Genomic DNA, 27,731 nt, shown 5'->3' on the forward strand with positions numbered 1-27,731 from the left:
TTGAATTGTGCGCACAGGCACAGATGAGCTTCTCAGGAGGACAATGCTGTCCAGATGCTGTACCATAGCTGATCAGGAAGGTCTCAGTGGTGCCTCTGTAGAGATGATGGGAGCTGGGGCTCTGGCTCTGCTCCGTTTATAATTACAGCCCAGCACAAAAAGTGCAAAGGCTCTATTGTTCTCTGTAATAAGACTACTAACGTATGTTGGGACAGTTCCTCAAATGACCTGGCAATCCAGCTGTGTTTTCTGTATTTGTTCTTTGTATCCAATGTTAAAAAAACATCTACGTCAGTAATTCCATCTATGAAATAATAAAAAATACATACTGACATGGGTTTGGTTTGTCATTGACTCTAAATTACATACTGGACAGCAAAGATGTTCAGCAATAATACAATGAGGCAGTGTGATTGAGATTTTTTTCCCCTTTGTTTGGTGTACTTGATATTATCTTTGTTGTTGTGCTTGGTGTACTGGAAATGTGTGCTTATGCAGCTCAGATGTTTTTATTTAAATCAAAATCCAAATATCCCCACATTTGTGAACGTTTCGTATCTCATCGCTCCATTATTGAAAAGTCAGAAATTCATAAAAAAGCTCTTAGTGGCGTACAGTACATTTGGTACATGACGTGAAATAGCGTTTCAGTCATCTCAAATACTCTATCGCCTCAGAGTTTCAAAGCTCCGTCTGTCACATCGAACCAATCAGCTGATTCAGTCTGCATGATGTTATGATGTAGTTTGAACGTCATCAGTGATGTCAGCTGAAGCAAGCTACAGCCTGGTTCGTCACAATGAGTGAACTACTGAGTTTGGATCATGTTTCGAAGCCTCAGCGTCAAAATCAGCCTCAGTAGCTGTAGGTGAGTCTAGCGAATGCTTGGTGATCAAACTTTACTGAGTAGAGGAAGTAAATATTGTAACAAGGTTTCTACAGGGGGACCTCCGTAAGGATCATTACGGGCAGTCTCCTTCACTGCAGAGGGTCTCACACACGGTCCGCTCACATGAGACCGCAGCCACGCCATTTATGGTTTGGAGCGAAATGATCGCGCTATCGACTCTTAAAAATTATTTTCACATCTACATCACCTGCCCGATCTGAACCCGAATGGTGTTTTGTTGTTGGGCTTCTGTGCAAATCACAGTTTGTCCATAACGAACACCATGTTCAAACATAAGGATGTCCATAAGTGCACATGGCACCAGGACACCCTAGGTCGCAGATCGATGATCGATTTTGTAATTGTATCATCAGACCTGCGGCCGTATGTTCTGGACACTCGGGTGAAGAGAGGAGCTGAGCTGTCAACTGATCACCACCTGGTGGTGGGGGAAGATGTTGGACAGACCTGGCGCACCTAAATGTATTGTGAGGGTGCGCTGGGAACGTCTGGCAGAAGCCCCACCAACTCCTTGGTGGCAGGGCCCCTGGGGTGGACGAGATTCGCCCTGAGTTCCTGAAGGCTCTGGATGTTGTAGGGCTGTCTTGGTTGACACGCCTCTGCAACATCGCGTGGAGATCTGGGGCAGTGCCATTGGATTGGCAGACCGGGGTGGTGGTCCCCATCTTTAAGAAGGGAGACTGGAGGGTGTGCTCCAACTTTCGGGGGATCACACTCCTTAGCCTCCCTGGTAAGGTCTATGCCAGGGTGCTGGAAAGGAGGGTCCGTCCGTTAGTCGAACCTCGGATTCAGGAGGAACAATGCAGTTTTGGTCCTGGTCGTGGAAAGCTGGACCAGCTTTTGATCTTCTCAAGGATATTCGAGTGTGCGTGGGAGTTTGCCCAACCAGTCTACATGTGCTTTGTGGACTTGGAGAAGGAATTTGACCGTGTCCTTCGGGGTATCCTTTGGGAGGTCCTGCGGGAGTATGGGGTGTCTGGCCTGTTGTTGCGGGCCATTCAATCTCTGTACAACCGCAGTGAGAGCTTGGTCCGTATAGCTGGTAATAAGTCAGATTCGTTTCCTGTGGGTGTTGGACTCCGTCAGGGCTGCCCTTTGTCACCGATTCTGTTCATAATTTTTATGGACAGAATTTCTAGGCGTAGCCAGGTGGCGGAAGGCTTCTTCCTTCCTTTGAAGGGCGGCTGGCCTCTCCCTTAGAGATAAGGTGAGGAGTGCGGCCATCTGGGAGGGGCTCAGAGTAGAGCCGCTGCTCCTCCACATCGAAAGGAGCCAGTTGAGGTGGCTTGGGCATGTGATGAGGATGCCTTCTGGCCGCCTCTTGGGTGAGGTGTTCCGGGCATGTCCCACCGGGAGGAGGCCCCGTGGTAGACCCAGGACACGATGGAGAGATTATATCTCTCGGCTGGCCTGGGAATGCCTTGGGGTCCCTCCGGATGAGCTGGACGAGGTGGCTGGGGAGAGGGAAGCCTGGGCTTCTCTGCTTAGGCTCCCACCCGACCCGGCCCCCGGATAAGCGGAAGAGAATGGATGGATGGATGGATGGATCTACATCATCATTAAAAAAAAGAGCAATAAGGATAGCTAATAATACTGGATATTAGGAGCACACAAACTCTTATTTCAAATTTATGGATCTGATAAAACTTAAAACTGGTAAAATACTGTACACAGCAAGAAATAATATGTTACCATAAATCATTAAAACTGTTCACAGACTGAAGTTATGAGCTGAGGAAAGAGATAAATTTTCAAAAACATAAAGGACACCAATGAGGAGCATGTGCAGAGCGGTCTGTGGAGTGAATTTGTAGAATAACTTAGAGAATTTGAAAAGATGTGCTAATGTAAATCAGTTTAAAAAATATATAAATCAACACTCATAAAGCACCATATGAATGAAGTAGGTGTTAAAAATGTACATGGATGTACTGTATATAAAAAATATTGATAACTGATTATTATGACATACTATCAAAAAGCAATACTTCTGGCTAGGTATAGCTAAATAATTATAGATGAATTCATAAAGATAATATAATAGGTGACTGTGTATAAGATAGGCACATCTGTATAATCAGAAAAGATAGAAAGGATGAGCAAGTTAGGTGTAGGAATTAATAAGCAGCTGCTTCCTCCTACCTCTTTTTTTGAAAAAAAAATTTTTTTAAAAGAAAAATGTTAATGCCAAATTGATGTATGGCACTTAATTTGAAAGGTAACATTATCTACTTTCATAAGTGTTGCCATTTTATTATGTAGCTAAACAAACCCCCACTCTAACCTTAGATGGGTCAACAGTGATCAGCACATACAACTTGCCAATTCACCTAGTGTAAGGTGTACCTAACCTCTTTATGGCCCATGGGTACCATGGTTGCAAAGCTGAGACGTAAAAGAAATGGACTAAATCTACAGGAGGAAGCAGCTTTGTCAAAAGTACTGACGATTTCTTTCTAAACTTTCTTGTTTAGCTGATTCACGGCCACAGTTTGTTTGTCTGATTCCAAATATGAAGACTTGTTCTAATAATGTGGTCCTCTGGATGATGTGGAAGCATGGTGACAGGGAGACTGTCCATGTGAACATGTTTGGTTTTAGATATTTTTTATTCAGTAAAAAAGAATGTAAATACATGTAAACATACAGTAGCGCACTTTGAGGTACTATCTGGTACCTCTAGGTAACCAGTCCAGAACTACAGAGAAATTTCTTAAAACATTCTGACATCATTCTAGTGAGTGCTTGTCATGTTAAAAAATTGTGTGTGTGTGTGTGTGTATATATATATATATATATATATATATATATATATATATATATATATATATATATATATATATATATATATAGACACACACACACAAACACACACAGAGTACCAGTTAAAAGTTTGACACACAGCCATTGATATGAATGGATACGTGTGTCCAAACCTTTGACTAGTGCTGTATATAAAATGAGCTAATCCTTACTGAGGGAAGGTTGCTGTTTGTCAAGGATGCCAGCCAATGTTTTAAATGGGAGTCCCCAGTCACCAAGGGAGCTAAAATCTCCTAAATTGTCAATTACAAATGACTCCTCTATGGAGCTGAGTGAACCAGCCTCTGAGCCATCACCCTCGTATGCATAGGTCGCCAGTGAATCATAAGGTGGGGCAGAGTACCCCTGCTGGCTGTCCTCCAGCCGTTGTTCAATAAACTCTCCGATCATTTCAGCATTGCCTTGGGTCGCCCTGCCATTGCAAGAGAGTGGAGCCTTGTTCATGGAGGTGACAACACTGGCTGTTTGCTGATGGATGTCGGGTGACCTGACATCATCCCAGCGGCTGCTAAGATGCAGCAGAATGCCATCACCATAGCCATTTTTCTTCTTATTGCTGACGTGAGTGCTGGTGCTCTGTGAATGTGTTTTGCGCAACGTGCCCATGTTGAACGCACGAGTGTCAGCCTCGCCACCTCCCTCGTCGTCATAGTGAATCACATTATCGCGGATATCTTCTTTTGATGTCATCGGAGTGTCTTTCACTTGATGGTGCCTCTGACCTATGTATAATGCTGACATAACTGCAAGACAGAAAATAGAATGAAGTGATGGTTACTTTATTTTCTGACTTGCTTTAAAACCATGTGTAAATTTTTTAAAATTACAGAGTCTGTTAAATGATGACCACATAGTTAAGGTTATAGAAATGGAAGCAAATGTACATGGGATAAATTGAATATCATGCCATGTACATTTGCTTATTTATGGTGTATGGTCCTAGGGAAAAGTTACTAGACAGAATAATAATATTGTTAAACTGATATTTTATAAGACACTAAAAACCTCTCAGCATTGTTACTCTCTCTCTCTCTCTCTCTCTCTATATATATATATATATATATATATAGTAAATTTCTGAGGAATTTCACCCTCACTCTAGCTGAAGTATTTTTTCCTTGTTGTAGTCCATGTTGTGGGCATTAATACATATGATCAATTGGCTTGACACTATGATTTTGTTCTGCAGTCAAAGTATACGGACATAGCCAAATAAAAACTAAACTGAGTTTTATTTGCCTATATAAGTCTTTAAAACCTATTAAATGCTCTGATTGTTCTAAACTATATCACAGAAATAAATGAATAAATTTACTTAAAATCAATGGGAGAGAAACATGTGCAACACAAAATTTGTACCACATCCAAAACTTATAGCCAACCTTTGACTGTAAAATTTCTTCATAGGTAGTTTGGACAGGAGGAACATGTGCATTGACTAATAACATAATAGCACTTTCAGGGATGTGAGTAATGTAATAAGATAAAGCAGAAAATGTAGAGGTACAGGTTTGACAATTGCATGAAAAAAGACAAACTTGAAATTCAACCCATGCTCTCAGGCTCTTTTGCCTAAACTTAATATTGTTTCGGTGTGTAACTTTGCCAAAACAAAGTAGTTTTTTCTCTGGGCCCCTCCCCAATCAGACCAGGAGCGACATGTTTAGCCGCATGTTCTCCTTGAATCGCTGGCTGTCTGAGTGGTGTCCAAAAAATGACGTGGGCTTCATAGATAACTGGCAAAGTTTCTGGGGAAAACCTGGTCTTGTTAGGAGAGATGGCATCCATCCCACTTTGGATGGAGCAGCTCTCATTTCTAGAAATCTGTCCAAATTTATTAACCCTCCTAAAACCTGACTACCCAGGGTTGAGACCAGGAAGCAGAGTTGCAGTCTTACACGCCTCTCTGCAGCTTCTCTCCTCCTGCCATCCCCCCAAAACCCCATCCCCATAGAGTCGGTGCCTGCTCCCAGACCACCAAAAAACAAAGCTAAAAGTCAGGATGAATATGTTAGTGTGACTTGGGGGTGTTGGCTCATTTAAACTAATTGTCAGAATGCTCGGAGCACAGGTCGAGGAGGAGGAGTAGCTGCAATCTTCAATTCCAGCTTATTAATTAATCAAAGACCCAGACAAAGTTTTCATTCTTTTGAAAGCCTGACTCTTAGTCTTGTCCATCCTAACTGGGAAACTCAAAAACCTGTTTTATTTGTTATTATCTATCATCCACCTGGTCCTTACTCAGAGTTTCTGTCTGATTTCTCAGACCTTTTATCTGATTTAGTGCTCAGTTCAGATAAAATATTATAGTGGGTGATTTCAACATCCATGTAGATGCTGAGAATGACAGCCTCAACACTGCATTTAATCTATTGTTAGATTCAATTGGCTTCTCTCAAAATGTAAAGGAGCCTACCCACCACTTTAATCATACTCTGGATCTTGTCCTGATATACAGTGGTTTGCAAAACTTTGGGCACCCCTGATAATTTCCATGATTTTCCTTTATAAATCATTGGTTGTTGGGATCAGCAGTTTCAGTTAAATATATCATATAGCAGATGAATTTTAGCAGTTTATAGGATTTAAAGAAAGTGTGCAATAATTATTTAAACAAAATTAGGCAGGTACATACGTTTGGGCACCCCAAAAGAAAAATGACATCAATATTTAGTAGATCCTCCTTTAGCAGAAATAACAGCCTCTAAACGCTTCCTATAGCTTCCAATGAGAGTCTGGATTCTGGCTGAAGGCAATAACGCCTTAGTAGATTTTTTTTCTTTTTCTTTTTTTTTTGCCTGCCATCTCTGACAGGTTTTGCAATCAGATTGATGATCTTTGCTTTTACAAGGAGAGCTGTATTAAGTTTTCTATAGGCTATTCTTCTTAATGTTTGTATTTTATTTTCATTTTATTTATTCTTGCCAGATCTGACAGGCAGGAAGGAAGAGAAGATAGATACACATACATGCATATTCACATATATACATGCATATATATATACACACACATACATACAGTCTTGCTATAGTTGTAGTCAGGGGTGAAAGTAGTTTTAAATTCTTGCTGGTACTATGACAAAAACATTATATATATATATATGCATATATATAATGTTTATATATATATATTAGGGGTGTGACTCGATTAAAAAAATTAATCGAATTAATTACAAGCTTTGTAATTAATTAATCGAAATTAATCGCATTTTAATCGCATTTCAATATTTGACATGAGAAATATTAATTTAAGTTTAGTTGATGAATGAATCAATATACATAAGCTTAAACTTCAAAATGTTGTTTATTTTCCCACCAGTCTACTACACAGACCAACGAAGGGTGGAAGTGCTCCTGTGATAAGCAAACTCCTGAAATTAAAGTTAAGCATCATAACTGGATAGTTTTATTCAACATTAATGTCTCACTTGTTATAGTTGGAAATTAATCATTCTCTCAGCTGTATTCCTTGATGTTGAAATGTGTTATGCTTTTTTTAACAGCTTATTTTGAATTAAAGACTTAAAATTAAACCACAAAAAGGAGAAAAAGTTCGTTCTCCGTTTAACCAGCTGCTTTTACACAGCTGTGCTTCACACTCACGGTTGCGAGGCGACATGAGCTACGCAGAGGTGACGGCAGCTGATATGAAGGCTAGCTGCTCACTTCCGGCCTTTGTGATGTTCGTGGGCTGCGAAAGACGTGGGCCGGCCCCTAATTTGGACATTGTGCGTCGATATAATCTGTATGCCGGGAACTCGCGCACTGAGAAACGTTCCACGGTGCAAAGTGCGATTAAAATGCGTTAAAATTTTTAACGCGTTAATTTCCCCATAATTAATTAATCGAAATTAACGCGTTAAAGTCCCACCCCTAATATATATATATATATATATATATATATATAGTTAAGGCAGAAAGTAGAATCACTTGACAATGTGAAAAATATTTTTGTTGTTAAGGAACTGAGATGTTTGCACACACTGTACACTTAACATAATTGATGACCACCTCCATGCATTCTGGCTCTGTCGACCAACACAAAACTTCTGGACAGAAATAACCACCAAACTTCCTCAAACCTCAGTCCCCTTGGCAACCACTGTGTTTTGGAGGTGAATGCGCTCTCATGTAGCATAAATGAAATCTCCGGTCATAAGCAGTGTTTTTGAGCTGTGCTGTGTTGTTGAAATTGAGCAAAATAACATGAAACACAATTAGTTAATCTCTCTTTGTTTTTAATTAAGATATTTTGTAACAAACAGACCGACATTAAACGTAGCGGTGAACGTTTTAACCTGTTACCTGGCCAAACCAAAATCACCTGAAAAAACTACGCCCTCTGGTTATTGTTGGCTCTGGAAAACCCATGTATGTAGTGCAGGGCTCTTCAACTCCAGGCCTCGAGAGCCCCTGTCCTGCGTCTCTGATCCAAGACACCTGAGTCACATATAGAAGTCATTAGCAGGACTCTGGAGAACTTGACTGCATACTGAGGAGGTGATTCAACCACTTGATTCAGGTGTGTTGGATCAGGGACACATCTAAAACCTGCAGGACGCTGGACCTCGAGGCCTGGATTTGAGGAGCCCTGCTGTAGTGCATTTTATATGGACGGCTAGACCCTCCCTTTATGATTGACACCTCATTCAGCCAATCACATTAAGAAATGGGTTTTCCAGAGCCAATAATAACCAGGGGGCATCACGTAGCTTTTCTGTTGAGTTTGGTGCAGCAAGTTACATGATTGGCCGAATGAAGCGTCAATCAAAATAGGAGCCAGTCATGTACAATGCACTACATCTGTCCTGCTTATGGGACATGCACTGTTGCCAAGTCCGCTTATTATAAGTGACTTGGCTTGTTTTTTTCTAAAGTCACTTGCAAATCTCGTGAGTCGCAGGTTGCGTTCTTTTGGGCCTACCTTTGAACGTCAAGTTGCTTATTTGGGCTTGACTTTCCTTCTGAGTGAAACTCCTTGATTATCTCTCGGCGCCCCACAATAAAGCAAAAGACGAGTGGCAGGTAGTTTGTCCCTTCCAAGCACCCATTTCCTGTTTATCGCTCCTGCCCCCTTCGGCTCACACCCAAACAAACACTCATAACAGCCCAGAGTGAGGAGGCAGCGCAAGAATGAGCTCCAGTAAGTGGGGTTAAGTATATAAAAAATATAGTAAAGAGTGGGAGAAAGAGGGCGCACTTAAAGAATGGATCCGAGGTCAGATGGGAGACACAAAGGCATTCTTCACATTTTGCAAGTGTGAAATATGTGCTCTCCATGCTGATTTAGTTCAACATGCCAATACAGAGAAGAACACGCAAAAAACTGTGCACTCTTCTATGAGGCTAAGAACAAAGGCTTTCACTGCTATTTCACCATGGGCTGTCTAGTGAACCTGGTTTGATCCATTTTGAAACATATTTCAATTGTCTTCAAGAGAGAAACCTCTGCATTCCCAAGGAAAAGTAATACATCATCAGCATAAAGGCTTATCTTATGTTCTGTATTTTTTGTTTGAATTCCTTTAATATTTGCATTTTGTCTAATTGCTGCTGCCAGTGGCTCAATAAAGATGACAAAAAGTGAGGGAGAGAGTGGGCAGCCCTGCCTGGTGCCCCTCTGCAGACTGAAGCTTAAGATCATTTGTCCTAACAAGTGTATTTGGAGAGCTGTATAGTGTTCTGATCCAGTTTATGAAGGATGAACCAAATCCAAATTTGTGTATAACTGCTAATAAAGATTTCCAGTTAACCCGGTCAAATGCCTTCTGTGCATCTAAAGAGACAACTGTGGTTTCTAATTTGTTGATGGAACAGTAATCTATTACATTTATTAGTCTGTGTGTATTATTGGCTGCATGTCGACTTTTGATAAAACCTGTTTGATCAGGATCCATTATGAGTGGAGTAATATTTTCTACTCTTCTGGCAAAGACTGCAAATTATTTTAAGATCTACATTTATGGGTGAGATTGGGCAGTAGCTGGATGGGAGTGTGGGGTCTTAGTAGATTCTGAGCAGTGTTTAGGGTCATTGTCTTGTTGAAGTATCCAGCCCCGGAGCAACTTCAACTTTGTCACTGATTCTTGTACATTGTTCTCAAGAAAGATTCCCAGTACCTGCACTGGCCTCACAGCCCCACAGCATGATGGAACCACCACCAAATGTTACTGTGGGTACCAAGTGTTTGTCTTGGAGTGCTGTGTTCTTTTTCCACCATATCGCTCCTTGTTATGTCCAAATAACTCAGTTTTAGTTTCATCAGTCCACAGCACCTTATTCCAAAATGAAGCTGGCTTCAAATGTGCTTTAGCAGACCTCAGTGACTCTGTTTGTGGCGTGTGTGCAGAAAAGGCTTCTTCTGCATTACTCTCACATACAGCCTCTCACTGTGCAAAGTGCGCTGAATAGTTGCACAGTGACACCATCTGCAGCAAGATGATGTTGTAGGTCTTTGGAGCTGCTCTGTGGGTTCTGTGGGTTCTGACTGTTCCTTCTCCTCTGCCTATCTGAGAGTTTTTCTTGGCCTGCCACTTCGGGCCTTAACTAGAACTGTGCCTGTGCTCTTCCGTTTCCTCACTATGTTCCTCACAGTGGAAACTGACAGCTGAAATCTTTGAGAGCTTTTTGGATCCTTCCCCTAAACCAGGATGTTGAACAATCTTTGTCTTCAGCTCATCTGAGAGTTGTTTGGAGGCTCCCATGTTGCCACTCTTCAGAGAAGATGCAAAGAGGAGAAACACTGGCAATTGGCCACCTTAACCCTTTCTCATAATTGGATTCACCTGTTTATGTAGGTCAAAGGTCAATGAGCTTACAAAACAGATTCTGTGTTCCAATAATTTTTAATGACATTTTTAGACTTTTAGACCTTTTTACTTATTTATCCTTTTGACCTGTATGGTGAATCAACCTGACATCAGTCAGCTTGATTCTGCGTACTCTCACCACAACCAAGTAGCTTAACGACAGCTGCAGCTGGACTGAACAAACTCTTAAGTAGTTTTCTAACCTTTTGTGTTCAATCTACCTCACCAGTGGGTCTAGGAGTGTAGCTAGAAAATGTGCACAGCAACGTGCTGTATGTGTTTATGTACACCCAGAAAGCTGTCAAAGAATAATTGCATCGCTTAAAGCAGGCGTGTCCAAAGTCGGGCCCATAGGCCAACAGCAGCCCGAGCTCGGATTTTATGTGGCCTGGATGTTTTCTCTAAAAATGTGTTATTTTTGGCCTGTAGTTCCTCTTTTTAAATCAAGGAGGCAGCATTGTGTAATAGAAGTGTATTTTGTAACAGGAAATTACAATTTTTTTCACTGAAAACCAAAATAACTGCTTGCCTGATTTTGGGACTGTTGCTGTGTTTGAGGAACATAATGTGAAGACACACCACGGGACAAACCATGCTCATACATATGACAATCTATGAGAGTGACCGTGCTGAGAAGTGAAGCAAGTCCAGGGCAGCTGAGCCTTAGCCAAAGCAGTATGCAGCAGTCATCACAACCCTTGCTCGGGAATTCAGTGACTGCTTTTGGGATTTTGCCACTATTGAAAAAAGTTGTTTGACCCTGATGACGCTCCACCTGCAGCTGCCTGAGCTTCAGTGTGACCGACACAGGGTTATAATAGTTTTGGATTTTACATTATAGTTTAGTTTTAGTTAGTTTTTACTTTTTTTTCTCTAATTCAGTTAGTTTTAATTAGTTTTCAGAGTGGTTTTGCTCGTTTTTATTAGTTTTTATTTTTGGTTTCATGCTTAGTTTTAGTTAGTTTCAGTTAGTTTCAGTATTAGTTTTAGTATTTTCATACCTGATCAGGTGCAAGATTCAAGGCGCAAAAGTGACTATTGTGTAATGAAAACTTGACAAAAGATACAGTTTAAAGAAATATAGTCAACAACCAACTGTTCACAAGACATGCTAAATTTGTGTAATATTAAGGACACACATGAACATCAACAGGGAGAAACAAAGAAAAACATGAATTCCCAAACTCAATAAATTCTACAATAAACTCCACAATAAACTTCAGCATCAGTGCAGCAGATTAATAACGCCTACATGTGGTGTTAAACAAAAACAAACTCTTTGAAGGAGTCAAAGGTCAAATCCAGCTGCATCCTGATGTTCTCACCACCTGAAGCTGCTTCTGTTTTGGAGCTAGCTTGGTTAGATGTTCGCTAATTAAACCTGCAGGGTCTTTGTATATAACCTACGGAAGTGTCCGACCTCATGTCCGCATTTATGCTTGTGTAGCTGGATTGTGTGTGTTAATTACCTTGTGGTCGTGTGCAGGTGTTTGTACTCAAAGAGCCTCCATACGGGACTCTGCCGCTTTCTCTGCAGACCGCAGCCATTACTTTGCGGACCAGCGCGGTGAGCGCACGCACATGCGCACTCACACAGTTGTCCTGTGGCGCTCCCAGCTTAAACTCGGAGAGCGGAAACAATGATTTCATATCAATCCACAAGGCTTAAAAAAACCCCCCAAAAAACAAGTTAATTTCAGTTAGTTTTAGTTAGTTTTGTAAACTCACAATTCAGTTTTAATTAGTTATCGTTTTTTCCTTTTAATTATAGTTTTTATTTATTTCAGTTAACGACAATGTTTTTTCAATTTCAGTTTTCGTTATTTCGTTCGTTTTCGTTAACTATAATAACCCTGGACCGACACCAGCATCTTACAAATTACAGTGAGAGCAGGTGTTCAGACCACCGTTAAATAAAAGAAGACACAGAAACCTGTAGTTGATCTTTGTACCTGCAGGGAGCGTCTCAGTCAGCCAACACACGTGTGTGTGTCCGAGTGAGAGTCTGACTTCCTTCTTCCTGCCGGCTCTTTTGTTTTAGCATCACGTGAGTGTGTGGGGGTGTGTGTATGTGTGTGTGACGTCAGGAAACAGGCGTTACCTGCTTTCCTCACCTGGAGGGTTTGGGTATGTACGAGTATGTTTTGTGCTTACAATCTGATTGAAATGTGCATGTTTATGATGAACACTTCCAACAAATTGTGATACATAGAAAAACAGTTAAACGCTTATCTATTCTTACAGCAGGTTCCAACACAAACCTGCACCGACATATAATAACTGTCCAGCCCTTGGTGCAGTTGGAGGAGAGAGGGCAAGCCAGGTCTACTGACCCCGGTGAGTCTGGGCTCCACCGCTCTCCCCAAAACTGCAACTATAACCTGTCCTACTGCAACACAAAGCAACATAAGTCAGTGTGTTTGTTTGTCCCATCTTCCATTAAAAATTTATTTAAAATGTTAAATAAACCCAAGAAGGTTTTTTTAACAGGACAGATGCACAAAAAAAGCAGCTATGAAGTTTATAATAAGCCGAACTTCCCATCACTGCTATTAGCCCATCATTCCCTCTCTTGCTTTATGCTTTCTTGCAGTTATTCTTCTGCTCCTAAAGTAACTATAATTCCCTCAGAGGACTGCAGTCCTCCTCTGATGTGCTGTCAGAAAACACAACAGGAACCAAAGACTGATTTCAGATGCTTTTATGTAATTTCTGCTTTATCCATAATGGAACACACATAACTTAGGAGAAGTATGCACACACACACACACACACACACACACACACACACACACACACACACACACACCACACACACACACACACACACACACAGTGAGCTGTGTACACATGGCCCTGTCTGTTTTAACTGTAGTTAGACAGGCGGTTATGTAACTGGAAGCCTTTGTAACAGAAGGAAAAATGAACGCAGATGACAAGGCAGGAGAAAAAAGAAGTAGATGAACAGTGATAAGGGGCTTATGAAGGGTTGCTGTTGCCCTCTACTGTTAAACAATGTGCATTTCTTTAGTGATATCGTCCCCTTTGTCATCAAGACCCTGAAACATTTCAGCTCCTCATATTCACATAGAGTTTTCACTTAATTTGGCATACCCAGATAGAGAGCTTATGGCAAAGAATAGTAAGGCAGAAACAGGAGTTGGTGATTAAGGTAAAAATCCTCTAGTTTCTAAAAATGCTCGTTCAGCATGTGGATAAAATGCAACCCGAACCCTAAACCCTAAACGTCACGGCATTTGCTTGTGACCTGGTGGGTGGTTAAAAAAAAAAAAAACCTCAACAATGACAAGAACATAAATTATTTCACACTTTAAACTATAATCTGTTGTGCCAATATTAATTAAAATCACTAAGCTATAAAAGAAAGGCTTACCCTGAAACACACAGGGATAAATCATTAGGCTGCTTAATGTTAACTGCAGTTAGGACTAAAACCAACAATTTTTGGGTGCATATTACATTGTTCCTAAGTGTTTGGGTGTCTGTACGTGTTACAATGTTACAATGTTACAATGAGACAGAAGAGCAGAGAGACTAGCTTACCAATCAGCAAAGCAATGCACAGAAGAGTAGCCATCAAAGTTCCAGCACTGAGGCTCACAGGCAGGAATATGGCCCCTGGTGAACAGGTCAGCAGTGATCCTATGGCCTTGCAGGAACACACTTGGATGGTCAGTGTGGCTGTGCTGCTCTGAGCAGGGTACCCGCTGTCTTCAACAACAACAGGAAGGACATAGACATCCTGCAGCCAACGCTGGAAAACTGAATGCCGAGTCACAATGCCAGCGGTGTTGTCTGTAGGAACGACAGAGTGGGATTCTGCATTATTGCATAGAATGGCTGTGGATGATTGAATAGGTCACTGTGGCTTAACAAACAAAAATATTCATCTTAAAATGATTGGTTATGTACATATGACAGATATCTAAATTCAGCTTCTTTATCGTTCAATAGCCACTTGAGTCAAATATTGACGTTTATAACTCAAGTTATTGATAAGTCTTACATTAAGTTTAAACTGAGAGAATCATAAAACACTGAGGTCATGAACCTCACTGTTATCAGGACCAAGGCACACAATATATTGCCAAAAATATTAGCTCGTCTGCCTTCACATGCATATGAACTTGAGTGACATCCTATTGTTAATATACAGTGTATATTTAGTTTAAGAAAGCAGAACATCAGATATTTTGTTTTGCAAAAGTTCAATTCAATTCAATTTTATTTATATAGCGCCAAATCACAACAAACTGTCGCCTCAAGGCGCTTTGTATTGTGGGTAAAGACCCTACAATAATACAGAGAAAACCCAACAGTCAAAACGACCCCCTATGAGCAAGCACTTGGCGACAGTGGGAAGGAAAAACTCCCTTTTAACAGGAAGAAACCTCCAGCAGAACCAGGCTCAGGGAGGGGCAGTCATCTGCCGCGACCGGTTGGGCTGAGGGGAGAGAAAGACATGCTGTGGAAGAGAGCCAGAGATTAATATCAATTAATGATTAAATGCAGAGTGGAGTATAAACAAAGTAAATAAGGTGAATGAGAAACAGTGCATTATGTGAACCCCCCAGCAGACTAGGCCTATAGCAGCATAACTAAGGGATGGTTCAGGGTCACCTGATCCAGCCCTAACTATAAGCTTTATCATAAAGGAAAGTTTTAAGCCTAATCTTAAAAATAGAGAGGGTGTCTGTCTCCTGAATCCAAGCTGGAAGCTGGTTCCACAGAAGAGGGGCCTGAAAGCTGAAGGCTCTGCCTCCCATTCTACTCTTAAGTATCCTAGGAACCACAAGTAAGCCAGCAGTCTGAGAGCGAAGTGCTCTGTTGGGGTGATATGGTACTATGAGGTCTTTGAGATAAGATGGTGCCTGATTATTCAAGACCTTGTAGGTGAGGAGAAGGATTTTAAATTCTATTCTAGATTTAACAGGGAGCCAATGAAGAGAAGCCAATATGGGAGAAATATGCTCTCTCTTTCTATTCCCTGTCAGTACTCTAGCTGCAGCATTTTGGATCAGCTGAAGGCTTTTCAGGGAGCTTTTAGGACAGCCTGATAATAATGAATTACAATAATCCAGCCTAGAAGTAATAAATGCATGAATGAGCTTTTCAGCATCACTCTGAGAAAGGATGTTTCTAATTTTAGAAATATTGCGCAAATGCAAAAAAGCGGTCCTACATATTTGTTTAATATGTGCATTGAAGGACATATCCTGGTCAAAAATGACTCCAAGATTTCTCACAGTGTTACTGGAGGCCAAAGTAATGCCATCCAGAGTAAGTATCTGGTTAGACACCGTGTTTCTAAGATTTGTGGGGCCGAGAACAAGAATTTCAGTTTTATCTGAATTTAGAAGCAGGAAATTAGAGGTCATCCAGGCCTTAATATCTTTAAGACATTCCTGCAGTTTAACTAATTGATGTGTGTCATCTGGCTTCATTGATAGGTAAAGCTGAGTATCATCTGCATAACAATGAAAATTGATGCATTGCTTTCTAATAATACTGCCTAAGGGAAGCATGTATAATGTAAATAAAATTGGTCCTAGCACAGAACCCTGTGGAACTCCATAATTAACCTTAGTGTGTGAAGAAGACTCCCCATTTACATGAACAAATTGGAGTCTATGAGATAAATATGATTCAAACCACTGCAGTGCAGTACCTTTAATACCTATAGCAAGCTCTAATCTCTGTAATAAAATGTTATGGTCAACAGTATCAAAAGCTGCACTGAGGTCCAACAGGACAAGAACAGAGATGAGTCCACTGTCAGAGGCTCTAAGAAGATCATTTGTAACCTTCACTAATGCTGTTTCTGTACTGTGATGAATTCTGAAACCTGACTGAAACTCTTCAAATAAACCGTTCCTCTGCAGATGATCAGTTAGCTGTTTTACAACTACTCTTTCAAGAATCTTTGAGAGAAAAGGAAGGTTGGAGATTGGCCTATAATTAGCTAAGACAGCTGGGTCAGTGATGGCTTTTTAAGCAGAGGTTTAATTACAGCCACCTTGAAGGTCTGTGGTACATAGCCAACTAATAAAGACTGATTGATCATTTTTAAGATTGAAGCATCAATAATTGGAAAGACTTCTTTGAACAGTCTAGTAGGAATGGGATCTAATAAACATGTTGCTGGTTTGGAGGAAGTAACTATTGAAGTTAACTCTGAAAGATCAACTGGAGCAAAAGAGTCTAAACAAATACCAGCAGTGCTGAAAACAGCCGAACATGAAGAATAATCTTTGAGATGGTTATGAATAATTTTTTTCTCGAATGTCTAAAATTTTATTTGTAAAGAAATCCATGAAGTCACTACTAGTTAACGTGAAAGGAATACTCGGCTCTACAGAGCTCTGACTCTTTGTCAGCCTGGCTACAGTGCTGAAAACAAACCTGGGGTTGTTCTTATTTTCTTCAATTAATGATGAATGGTAAGATGTCCTAGCTTTACGGAGGGCTTTTTTATAGAGCAACAAACTCTTTTTCCAGGCTAAATGAGCATCTTCTAATTTAGTGAGACGCCATTCCCTCTCCAGCTTAAGGGTTATCTGCTTTAAGCTGTGCGTTTGGGAATTATACCACAGAGTCAGGCACTTCTGATTTGAGGCTTTCCTTTTCAGAAGAGCCACAGTATCCAAAGTCGTGAGGATGTAAAACTATTGACGAGATAATCGACCTCACTGGGAGCAGAGTTTAGGTAGCTGCTCTGCACTGTGTTGGCACTGAAGAGCATAACAATGAAGGAATTAGATCCTTAAACTTAGTTACAGCACTTTCAGAAAGACTTCTACTGTAATAAAACTTATTCCCCACTGCTGTGTAATCCATTAAAGTAAATGTAAATGTTACTAAGAAATGATCAGACAGGAGGGGGCTTTCAGGGAATACTGTTAAGTCTTCAGTTTCTATGCCATATGTCAGGACAAGATCCAGAGTATGATTAAAGTGGTGGGTGGGCTCCTTTACATTTTGAGAGAAGCCAATTGAATCTAACAATAGATTAAATGCAGTGTTGAGGCTGTCATTCTCAGCATCTACATGGATGTTAAAATCACCCACTATAATGATTTTATCTGAACTGAGCACTAAATCAGATAAAAAGTCTGAGAAATCAGACAGAAACTCTGAGTAAGGACCAGGTGGACGATAGATAATAACAAATAAAACAGGTTTTTGATTTTCCCAATTAGGATGGACAAGACTAAGAGTCAGGCTTTCAAAAGAATGAAAACTTTGTCTGGGTCTTTGATTAATTAATAAGCTGGAATTGAAGATTGCTGCTACTCCTCCTCCTCGACCTGTGCTTCGAGCATTCTGACAGTTACTGTGACTCGGGGGTGTTGATTCATTTAAACTAACATATTCATCCTGCTGTAACCAGGTTTCTGTAAGGCAGAATAAATCAATACGTTGATCAATTACTAAATCATTTACTAAAAGGGACTTGGAAGAGATAGACCTAATGTTTAATAATCCACATTTAATTGTTTTATTCTTTGGACACCTGTGTGCCAAGGCAGTGCAGAAGTCTCGACAATGGAGGTGCAGAACATGGTCCATTTGGAATCAAACTCCCTCAGAAGCTGTCAACGTTCTACTGGAGATAAGAGCTGAAGGTCTCATGAACTGGGGCCTCTGATAGTCAATCCCAGTGTACCCTACCCTGGCATGCAAATTCATCATAAAACAATTATCAGCATGTGGATTTATCTACTGAGAAGTTTGGTCTGTGTTTTAAAATATTTTGTCATATTTTGAAAGTATACCTTCTAGCTTATTCAACAGAGATATTTATTTCACTATAGCATTCAAAAATTTTAGGGTTAAATTTATTATTTATTTTGCCCATATCACAATTTTTTTTCAACTTTCTTTCATTGTCTTTTTGAATGAACTAGTCACATATTTTTAAAGGATACATCAGACCTTGCGACATGCCGGCCTCACTGAGGTAAACGTCAGAGTCATAAGCAGTTTTGACCTGCAAGTCTCCACTAGATTTTTTTTTTTATTTTGGGTTAAGTTAAGAGGTCTCTGAGATGGTTCTCATATTTATGATTACAGGCATTTGTTCTTTAGCTGCTAAATTTTCCACTATGTTCACCAGGTACCCTCGCTCTGTAGGTATTACATAGTGGTTTCAGGGATTTGTCCAGTACAAAGAAGCTTAGAAAGAAAGAACAAGGTAAATGTTATGACTTAGTATCATCCGTCTGTTCAGCTGGTAGCCATTCACTGTTCACTAATTAAAGTAGGGTAGACCATTCACTGTTCAAGCTGTACTGTAAAAGCTGTGCAAGAACAAGGTTAACTATGACCCCTTTCACTTACTGTGAGTGTGCAGGGCTGCACCTGTGCACCTCTACTGATCTGTGTCACATAATTAGCATAACAAGCCTATATTGTTAAATTAATACCACTACTGTATAGTGCTTTTCAACTGTAACTGAGCATTCACAGCAGTTATTACTAAAGCTTTTAAAATGAATTCCACCCTGAATGATGCTAAAGGCAGCTGAACTGAAACTCACCATAAAGGTCTGTAACTACCTTTTTAACCTCGACAGTCATAAATGACTGACGTAGGGTTGTGTTCTGTTCAAGCCAACTGCTAAATAAGAAAATAATCTGAAACCAGAACATGTTCATTTCAAATTATGTATCATACATTTTTGAAATTACAGTTTTTCTGTTAACAGCTTTTCCATTTAGTTGTTCCACCAGGACAATATTCTATAAAAAGGGGTGGCCATTAGCCACACCCTACCTCTAAGCTCAGATGGGTTCCCAGTGACCTGGTAGCTGTTACTCTTTGACTTACTTCCATAATCTCGAACAGTGAAGTTTCTGTTTCGGAGGTCCTTGGGAGACTTGAAGAAGAACCTCTGGCCCACAGAGGGAAGGTCCTTGTCGACAGCACTGACTGTCTGGATCACCTGGTCAGGTGGCAAACAGGGAGATTTTGTACTCAGTGTTAGTCAATCAAGAAACACAACAGAGAACAACTTGTGCACTGAAAACGTCCATTTTCAACCTGATGGTTGGTTAGGGGAATGTCAGGTGAGATAATGTAATGTCAAGCATCTGGTGGCTCCCAGTCTCACCCATTGTGCTCCCCAGTGCAACCAGTTGTAGCCAAACTTTACATGGAGGAATTAGAAGTAAAGTCCTGGCTCCTTAACTACGAAAGCACCGAGTCACTGGTACAGGTATGTGGAAGAAACCTGGGTCAAAATCAAAACCCAAGAGCATATCAACTCAGGGGATAAAAACAGAATATTCATCAGGGATGAAACCAAGGATAATAGGTTACTGTTCCTGGGCTGTGCTAGTCTCACTGAAGAAGATGGAAGCCTCAATACTGAAGCTTACAAGAAGCCCACACACACAGACCAGTACCTGCTCTTTGACTCCCTCCATCCACTGAAACAAACTTGGTGTGATCAGAACCCTGCAACACCAGGCAGGAAACATTCCCTCCAAAAGGGACACACACGTAGAGAAAGCTCTTAAAGCATGTGGTTGTCCCAGATGGGTTTTCATCAAATCAGCAAAGGTTGTGCAGAAAAAAAAAGTCAGACACCAATTAGGGAGAAAGAGAATGACAACATTGTCATCCCTTATGTAGCAGGTTTGTCAGATAATTTGACATCCCAGTATACTTCAGACTAGGGCAGCAATTATTCCTTGAGTAATTAGAATAATTTGATTATAAAAAATTCTAGACACAAATTTGTTGCTTCGTTTAAACTTCAGCTGAGGTGTCTCCGTGTAAGCGGAGTGTTTCAGCCCCATTAGCAGCATTAAAGTTCGATACTGCGACAGATTTCCATCCATTCTCTTCTGCTTCTCCTGGTCAGGGTCACGGTGGGGGTGGGGGGCTGGAGCTTATCCATGTCATTTAGAAAAACTATCCTTTAACAGCGAGTGGATTGTCACCGACATGATTTCCATGCTTCCACTGCTCTTTACATCTGTGTGTGTGTGTGTGTGTGTGTGTGTGTGTGTGTGTGTGTGTGTGTGTGTGTTGGGCTCACTGTGCAAGAATTTCAGCTGTATAACAGATTGCTATAACCACAGTTTGCTAGCAGGCGCCGCACTTAGCACTAGTGATAGTTTGGTAATGACAAGAAGCAGCCACAAACTAAAAAAGAACAAACTGGAAAATCCCAAGCACAAACTCCCAAACACAAGATAAGCAACATAATGTATGCTGTTTGTACCTCTAGATTGAAGAAACCAAGCAGACACTTGCATGACACAACATCGAAGAGCCACCTCAACAGGACAAAACTCAATCTGCAACTAAAAGATAAAGGTCTCTCGTTCAAGGAGGGCAACGTTCACATTTTCGACAAGGAAGACAGAAGGTTTGAAAGAACATCTATGTTCATTGTTAACAACTATCATTGAACAGAGGTGGTGACACCAGCTGTCAGCTGCCCACAATGCAGTTCTGGGCTCACTTCCAGGCCCCTTAAACCCCGCCTCAACAGGCCACATGATAAGATGGGGCAGTGGTCTCACCCAAAAACCCTGGTGGCAATGACCCACACCTTTTTTTTCACACCTTGGCTCATGTGATGATGCACATGAATGATAATGAGTCAATGATCTCCTCCAAGGGGAGAACCATTTAGTTTTAGAACTAGCAAGATTGTTAATTTGTGGAAACAGCATGCTTTTCAATCATCTTATAGAAAATAGAGTTGATGGTCTACCTTATGTGATGATTACATTTAACACAGTATGAATCTGAACTGACTCTCTAAACACCATGGTGACACAATAACACAAACTAACCAACCAGTCTAAGCAACAGTTGATAAATGTTTGATAGAATTTCTTTTTTTATCAGCAAAGTCTGGTGGAGTTGACTTCCTTGTTGGAAAGAACTGTAGTTCCTGCTTAAACCAATACTGATTCTGTTTGGTGGCTAAATTACTTCTGCTGATCTCACGGACAGCAGAAGCTTTAGTGTCTGTGCTGGTCAGTACACACGTTCTGTGGATCACAACCGCATACTACCCCAAAGAACTGCAATGTTCTCAACTGACTGAAAACAATTTCCCCAGTGTAATCATTATCGTCTTAAACATGCAAAAAAAAAAAAAAAATCTAAGCTAGAAAATGACACTGGTTTCATATTGATAAGTGTTAACTTCCATTTTGCTTTTGAAAAAAGGCAAAATAAAAGCCCACGTATATTAAAATGCTTCCTATAGCTTCCAATGAGAGTCTGGATCCTGGTTGAAGGTATTTGGGACCATTCATCCATCCATTTGCTTCCGTTCATCCTGTTCAGGGTCGCGGGGGGGGGCTGGAGCCTATCCCAGCTGTCATAGGGCAAGAGGCAGGGTACACCCTCAGCAGGTCGCCAGCCTGTTGCAGGGCCAACACAGAGAGACAAACAACCTTTCACACTCTCATCCACACCTATGGGCAATTTAGAGTAGCCAATTAACCTAACCCCAGTAAGTGCATGTTTTTGGGATGTGGGAGGAAACCAGAGTACCTGGAGGAAACCCACGCAAGCATGGGGAGAACATGCAAACTCCACACAGAGAGAGGCAGAGGCCTGGGCCAAGGTGGAATCGAACCCAGACCTTTCAAATGTTGTTTTAACTGTGAGGCAGCAGTGCTAACCACTGCGCCACCGTGCTGCCCATTTTGGGCCAGTCTTCTTTCCAAAACATCTCCAGTTCAGTCAGGTTTGATGGTTTCCGAGCATGGACAGCCTGCTTTAAATCCCACCACAGATTTTCAATAATATTCAGGTCTGTGTCTGAGATGGCCATTCCAGAACGTTGTACTTGTTCCTCTGCATGAATGTCTCAGTAGATTCTGAGGCATATCGCCCCTTGTTATGTCCAAATAACTCAGTTTTTGTTTCATCAGTCCACAGCACCTTATTCCAAAATGAAGCTGGCTTCAAATGTGCTTTAGCAGACCTCAGTGACTCTGTTTGTGGCATGTGTGCAGAAAAGGCTTCTTCTGCATTACTCTCACATACAGCCTCTCACTGTGCAAAGTGCGCTGAATAGTTGAACAATGCACAGTGACACCATCTGCAGCAAGATGATGTTGTAGGTCTTTGGAGCTGCTCTGTGGGTTCTGACTGTTCCTTCTCCTCTGCCTATCTGAGGTTTTTCTTGGCCTGCCACTTCAGGCCTTAACTAGAACTGTGCCCGTGCTCTTCCATTTCCTCACTATGTTCCTCACAGTGGAAACTGACAGCTGAAATCTCAGAGAGCTTTTTGGATCCTTCCCCTAAACCAGGATGTTGAACAATCTTTGTCTTCAGCTCATCTGAGAGTTGTTTGGAGGCTCCCATGTTGCCACTCTTCAGAGAAGATGCAAAGAGGTGAAACACTTGCAATTGGCCACCTTAACCCTTTCTCATAATTGGATTCACCTGTTTATGTAGGTCAAAGGTCAATGAGCTTACAAAACACATTTTGTGTTCCAATAATTAGTGATAAAGGTATTCAAATCAATAAAACCATAAGGGTGCCCAAACTTATGCACCTGCCTAATTTAATTTAAATAATTATTGCACACTTTCTGTAAATCCTATAAACTTCATTTCACTCCTCAAATATCACTGTGTTCATCTGCTATATGATAGATTTAACTGAAACTGCTGATCCAAACAACCAATGATTTATAAAGGAAAATCATGAAAATTATCAGGGGGGCCCAAACTTTTGCAAACCACTGTATAGTGTATTTAACAAATGGTAAATGGACTAGTTCTTATATAGTGCTTTTCTACTCTGAGTACTCAAAGCGCTTATACAACAGGTTTGCATTTACAGCCATTCATACAAGCACTTCTATATGAATCTAAGCGCTTTTATTGTCTAACATTCACACACATTCATACTCTAACACTTGTGTCGGAGAGCAACTTGCCCAAGGATACTTTGGCATGCAGACTGGAGCAACCAGGAATCAAACCGCTAACCTTCCAATTAGTAGGTGACCTGTTCTACTGCCTGAGCCACAGCCAGGAGGTAAGTGTGATGAATGTCTTTGTGTGTGTTGCAGATCCTAACTAGCAGACAGAGTTCAGTTTACCTGTCCAACTCTGGAGTTTTCACAGACGAATGTATCCAAAGGAACAGCCAGCTCAGGAGGGAACTCATTCACATCTAGGATGTTGACCTTCACTAACACTTTGGCAGACAGCGGAGGATTGTCTGTAAGGGTCAGCATGAAATTGTGTATGATTAGTGTCACAGTCAAATGTGCTCATCAAACATATTGAAAGCCTGTGTGATCTGCACGTCCTGAAAGCATTCAGTGTAGAAGAAAATGGTCTAACTACCACTAGTTTGACTCTCATCTTTGAGTAGGTCACAGGTTAAGGTTCAAAGAATATACCAGGCAACAATTGTGGGTGCGTCCTACAAAGTACTTATTTCTAGCTCCACATTTTTTACTGAGCTCTAATAAAGTAGCTTTTTATGATTCAAAGTTTGTCCTTTATATTGTGCAGGGCTTTCGTGTCTCAGTTAATCTTCTGGATAAAACAAGCAGTTTTACCTTCTTCACTTTTAAGGACAACCTCCCTTTAAGCAAACATTCTTCTAATTGGCTGCCGGTCACAAACAGCAGTTCAGTGGAGCTTCTCTGCTTTGGGCACACATCATCATGATCATCATCAGCCCCTTATATGCTCTGGGAGTAGAACAAACATTGTTCACCACCATTCCACTTCAGCACAATGGACGAGCACTCGAAAAGGGAGTCCAACTCAGGCACTGATGTGGAGGGTGTCCCCTCAGCTTTTTCTTGGAGGTTCGTGTTTGTTGTTACATGATCAAACCACTTCAGTTTTTTTCCTTTTAATCTCAGTAGGGAAGGAATTATGGTTTTAGTCTGGTTTTGGTCTTAGTCCCTTGTCTCATGCCTCATGTCTAGTTTTTCCCAGTGTCTCCCAGAGTGTTGTGTTTGGGTTTCTGTTCAGTCATGTTTAGGTTCCCTTTGTGTGTTTGACTCCTTATGTGTTAAGTCTGTGTCCTTGTTTCTTTATCTTGCTTCCTGTTTTATTTTGACAGTCTCCTGTACTGTATGTTGTATTCTGTTTTGCTTCCCTTGTGTCATTAGTGTGATTATGTTCACCTGTATTCCCAGCTGTTGTCACTCCCCTTATTAGTATTTATCGTCTGCTTTTTCTTTTGTCACGTCCTTGTTGTCGTTCTGCCTGCTGTGTGCGTTCATGCTTTTGTTCTCGTTTATCCTCATGGTCAAGTTTTCAGTTAAGTTTGTATCTCTGTTGCTGGCACTCATCCAGCTTTGTTTATTTTTTACATTCAAGAGATTAAAACTGAACTTTGAGTTTTACTCTTGCCCATTGAGTCCTGCTTTGGGGTTCTCTGCCAGCCTGCCACAGCAGAGATCTGTTCAACTGCTGAGTGACCTTTGCAGAACCCTGCCTGTTCCTCTGCGAGCAATGCCTCAGCCTGTGGTTGGAGACGCCTATGCAGAACTTTCAGTAATATTTTGCTTGGATGGCAGATTAGACTAATTGTACGATAGTTTTGGCATATCCTGAGGTTTCCCTTTTTCAGTAATGGGATAACTATCAATGTTGTTAAGTCCTCAGGCCATTCTCCTGTTCTAAATATGTGGTTGCATATGCAAGTATAAATCTTAGTAAGTGGCTGTCCTGCAGTTTCTAACAGCTCTGCTGGCATGCTGTCAATTCCTGGAGATTTTTCAGCTTTGAGGCTTCTAATGGCTGCTCCTACCTCGTCTTCTAGTGTTTTTGGATCCCCATCACAAATGTCTGGTGTTTGAACTTTTAGCTGCTCTAATTTAGTCTGCTGTTATTTGGTGGACACACTTAGAGGACTTTAAATCAAACAATCGAGATAAGAGAGACATGCAGAGTATCGGGTAATTGTAAGAGTTTAACAAACATATTCTAATAAATGTTTAGGGATTAGTCAATTTTTACCACAGTCCCCCATTTTTGGAGGTTCAAAATTAACTGGACAAACTGAACCTATTTTTAAATAAGGATTGCTTTTTATACTTGGCTCTGCCAAGCCTTTACTTTTGCCACCTTCAGTTACTGTTTGCTTTCAGTTTTATATTCAGTAAATGAAGAATATCCTTCTTTGACTTGAGAAACTCTGATTGCTTTTCCAATATGCTTTGGCTCATTTGCACCTTTAAGTGCTATCCAATTAGTTTTGCAGCATTTTGTTTAACCTGAGCAGAGAGGATAGCCCTGTGCACTTCACACTTCATCCTGGAACATCAACTGGTGGCCCGCTGGCCACATCTGCCCCACCAGAGCTTTTCATCTGGCCAGCTGGTTCCCCCGTGAGCAGCCTGTGTGAGAGACCCTCACAGGAAAGGAGATGGAGCCCCGCTCAGGCTGGGGAGTACGCTCGGCAGCCAGTAATAAGCCTTCAGCAGGTTCACCAACATAAATATTGTTATGACAAATCATTAGTCATATTCAAGATGATAAAAATAGCAGCAATGGTAATTAGTATGAATGTAGAAAAGGCATTCAATTCAGTGAACTGGAGTTTCCTTTATTAAGTTCTACGTAGATTTGGTCTACATCAAACAATAATTAAAACAATACAGGGATTATATAACAAACCTTCAGCTGGAAAGAGGCTGAAGGCAGGGTTGTGGGTGCTCTCCACTATTATTTGCATTATTTCTGGAACCATCCATCCATCCTCTTATCCTGTTCAGGGTCACGGGGGGATGGAGCCTGTCCCAGCTGTCATAGGGCGAGAGGCAGGGTACACCCTGAACAGGTCGCCAGCAGACAACCATTCACAATTTAGAATCACCAGTTAACCTAACCGCAGTAACTACATGTCTTTGGACTGTGGGAGGAAACCCACGCAGACACGAGGAGAACATGCAAACACATAAAGGCCCGGGCCAAGGTAGAATTGAACCTAAGACCTTCTTCCTGTGAAGCAACATGCTACCACAACACCACCATGCTGCTATATCTAGAACCTTTTGCTCCATATAAAAGAAAAAATTAAAATAAATAAATAAAGGGTATAAACATCCATGGGAAAGAGCACGGCTTGTTATGTTGATATTTTAATCTTTTTGGGTCAGCCAACAAGCTCTGTACCTAAGTTAATGCAGTCATTTTGGTCATTTATCTGGATATAAAATTAATAGTAAAACACAAGATGAAGTCAGGAAAAAGTATCATATAGCATGCCAAACAGAATGTCTTAAATATAAGACATTCTTAAAAAGCCTTGGATCTGACTTCAAGCCCTACAGTTGGCAAAAAGAAATGGAGGTTGGGGGCTTCCCTCTTTCAGGGATTACTACTGGGCAACACAATTAAGACTAATGATACACTGGTGTAACCGTTCATATGATGCTCAGTGGAAAAGTATTGAAGTAAGCCTGACCCCAATTCCCATAAAAGCACTTCTAGCTGATTAACAGGGTATATGGTTCAAAAAAAGACAGAGCTACTATTTCAGCTCTGTATAAAGGGCTTTATGAACATGAAAGCACATTCAACCATTTATATAAAAACAAAATGGGAAATGGATGAGAGTTAGACATAACGGAGGAAGAGTGGATAACAATCTGGGAGTAACAATGGAAATGTAGCAGCTCACTGAGTTAGAGGGTGTTTGGCTGGAAAAGCCTGATTACATACAGTACCAATCAAAAGTTTGGACACACCAATCCATTCATATTAATGGCTGAAACTTTTGACTGGTACTGCATTTTATCACACCTTACCAGAAATGTCATTATAAAGGTAACGCTCCACCGTGTTGGAAGAATGTGGACGCCTGAATGCTAATCACTGTCATGTATTTTGGGACTGTCAAACAATTAAAATGTACCAGAAGGAAATACATAATGCAATTCAAAACATTTTTGGGAGTCACCTGCCTTTGGAGAGTAAAGTTTTATTTTTTGGATTTTTTAAAAAAAATATGATTTTATAGAAATGAACATACATACGCAACATACATAAACAAGTCAACACAACTTATGGCAAAGGGTTACCAATATACCTATAGGCCCTCACCCTTTTAAACCCCAATAGTTACAGCAATAAACAGCCCCACTACATATGTGTTCATGTTCTTGAAAAAAAGAATGTCAAACAACACAAGACTCCTTCATGGAAAAAAA

General features: G+C 40.8%; 1 pseudogene; it reads right to left on the reverse strand.

Moving 5' to 3' along the window:
• Nucleotides 1-3,772: 3,772 nt before the first annotated feature.
• The window catches only part of LOC115777480 (cadherin-12-like), a 98,957-nt pseudogene continuing 74,998 nt past the window's right edge, over nt 3,773-27,731 (reverse strand).

This window comes from Archocentrus centrarchus, unplaced genomic scaffold, assembly GCF_007364275.1.
Source record: "Archocentrus centrarchus isolate MPI-CPG fArcCen1 unplaced genomic scaffold, fArcCen1 scaffold_54_ctg1, whole genome shotgun sequence".
NCBI classification, from domain to species: domain Eukaryota; kingdom Metazoa; phylum Chordata; class Actinopteri; order Cichliformes; family Cichlidae; genus Archocentrus; species Archocentrus centrarchus.